Here is a 2,543-nt window from a genome sequence, read left to right as displayed (position 1 = left end):
ATGTAAAGTTGTCTCTACATCTAGCCTTCCCAGCCTTAAAAAAAAAGAAAGAAAGAAAGAATTCAGATTTTGGACCCAAAGTTCCATACTCGGCTACACTTCTGATTAAGCGAGCCCCAGACCTGAGCCAAGGGTGCCCTCCAGGATGCCAGGCTCATGGTGCAAGAGCTCAGGAGTTGAGATGGGAGCTGAGGTTTACTCAGAGCAGTCCCTGTAAGTCATAGCGACACTGTAACCATGTCTTGGTAGAAATTGCTCCTGTACTCAGTGTGTCAGACAGATTCTTGGTGCTATGTGTACATCAAAAAGACACAGGATTACAGTCCATAGTGGTACACGAGCTCCCCTTATTTGGAGAAAGTCTATGAAACGCCCGTGGAAGGAGAGATGGCAGGCTGGAAACCCAGGCTCCAAGGATACCAATGTCTTCAAATTTAGAAGGGGAGGGGAAAGATATGCCGCTGATACGATTCAACTAGTTTCATGCAAGGGAGGAAAACTTCTCCTCTACCCTCTTAGGTTCAGTTTTTGGGGTCTGCAAATTAAACTGACAAAAGATTGGCAAGAGAAAAGACAGGTTTTTTTGTTTTTTGTTTTTTGTTTTTAAGATTTATTTATTTGTGAGAGAGTGAGTGAGCAGGGGGAGGGGCAAAGGGAGAGCGAGATAAGCAGACTCCCTGCTAAGTGGGAAGCCCAAGATTATGACCTCAGCTGAAATCAAGAGTCAGACGCTTAACTGACTGAGCCACTCAGGTGCCCTAAGACAGGTTTTTATTCACATACATATGTGCAGGGAGTTTACAGAAAAAGGTGACTCAATGAGGCAGTTGGAATTTGGGGCATATATACCATTTTAACTGGAGAAGGGGAATGGGAGAAGCACACTTGGAAAAATGGCTTCTTAAGAGGGGGAGGGATGGGAAGAAAGGGCCCTTAGGGGAAAGTGAATTACTTTCAAGAAAGATAAATGGGCCCTTAGGAGAGTAGACGACAACAGATAAGATACTTTTGTGACAATGTCTATTTAGGTGTGGTGCTGACTTCTCCAGTGGGAAGACCCCAGGCATACAATTCAATCTTTCCTGGTTACAAGAAACCTCCCCAGGAGGGAATTTATGAGTTAAGTTCTTTTGGGAGGCTCTGCTTTTAGGCAGATAAGGGGCTTCAGAAAAAAAGCCTTTTCTCAAGTGCCTTCAGCTCTAAAACAGCAGACTATTCAGTGGAAGTGAAATGGGAGCCTCATAGGTAATTTTATGTTTTCTAACGCTCATATTTCAAAAGTGGAACCAATTTTGATAATGTATTTTATTTATTTATTTAAAAAATTCTTTATTTAAGGAGCGCCTGGGTGGCTCAGTCGTTAAGCGGCTGCCTTCGGCTCAGGTCATGGTCCCAGGGTCCTGGGATCGAGCCCCGCATCGGGCTCCCTGCTCGGCGGGAAGCCTGCTTCTCCCTCTCCCACTCCCCCTGCTTGTGTTCCCTCTCTTGCTGTGTCTCTCTCTGTCAAATAAATAAATAAAATCTTAAAAACAATTCTTTTATTTAAGTTCAATTTAGGTAACATATACTGTATTATTAGTGTCAGGGGTAGAATTTAGTGATTCATCAGTTGCATAGAACACCCAGTGCTCATCACATCACGTGCCCTCCTTAATGCCCATCACCCAGTTACCACACCCCCACCCCTCTCCCCTCCAGCAGCCCTCAGTTTGTTTCCTATAGTTAAGAGTCTCTTATGGCTTGTCTTCCTCTTTGTTTACATCTTATTTTATTTTTCCTTCCCTTCCCCTATGTTCATCTATTTCTTAAATTCCACATGTGAGTGAAATCATGGGGTATTTATCTTTGACTGACTTACTTCGCTTAGCATAATACCCACTAGCTCCATCCACGTCATTGCGAATGGCAAGATTTCTTTCCTTTTGATGGCTGAGTAATATTCCTGTGTGTGTGTGTGTGTGTGTGTGTGTGTACACCACATCTTCTTTATCCATTCATCTGTCGATGGGCATCTGGGCTCTTTCCATAGTTTGGCTGTTGTGGACATTGCAGCTATAAACACTGGGGTGCGTGTGCCTCTTCAGATCACTATGTTTGTAACCTAGTAGTGCAACTGCTGGGTTGTAGGATAATATATTTAATTATAACCCAATCAAAAAGTTGTTTCAACCTATAAAACATTTACTTTACATTCTTTTTTTGGTAGTAGGTCTTCCAAATCCAGTTTGTACTTTACACTTATCCCAATGCAAGTGAGCCATACGGCAAGTGCTCCGTATGTGGCTAATTGATACCATATTAGACAGCATATGTCTACAATGTCCAGCATGAGGAATTTTTTTATGGATTCAAGCCCGCCAATACCCCCGCCCGCTTCTATAGCTGAATTTCTAGCAGATCTAGAAAAAGTTACAGCAAGATGGGGTGCTCCTGGGATTAGGATATTAAGGTGGGACATGTCAAGGGCAAGGCTACAACCTATAGGACTTTTTTTTAGAGAGAGAGAGAGAGAGTGAGCATGCGGGAGTGGGGCGCGGGGTGGG

At 43.5% G+C, this 2,543-nt stretch overlaps 1 protein-coding gene across 2 annotated transcripts in view; it reads left to right on the top strand.

The window, feature by feature from the left end:
- Window positions 1–2,543, top strand: part of ARMC12 (armadillo repeat containing 12) — a 38,863-nt gene that overhangs the window by 32,927 nt on the left and 3,393 nt on the right. The window lies entirely within an intron of this gene.

This window comes from Callorhinus ursinus, unplaced genomic scaffold (assembly GCF_003265705.2).
Source record: "Callorhinus ursinus isolate GAN/ISIS: 27379988/994484 unplaced genomic scaffold, GSC_fseal_2.0 scaffold59, whole genome shotgun sequence".
Lineage (NCBI taxonomy): Eukaryota > Metazoa > Chordata > Mammalia > Carnivora > Otariidae > Callorhinus > Callorhinus ursinus.
Note: the sequence above shows the minus strand (reverse complement) of the source record. Positions and strands in the feature narration are given on the sequence as shown.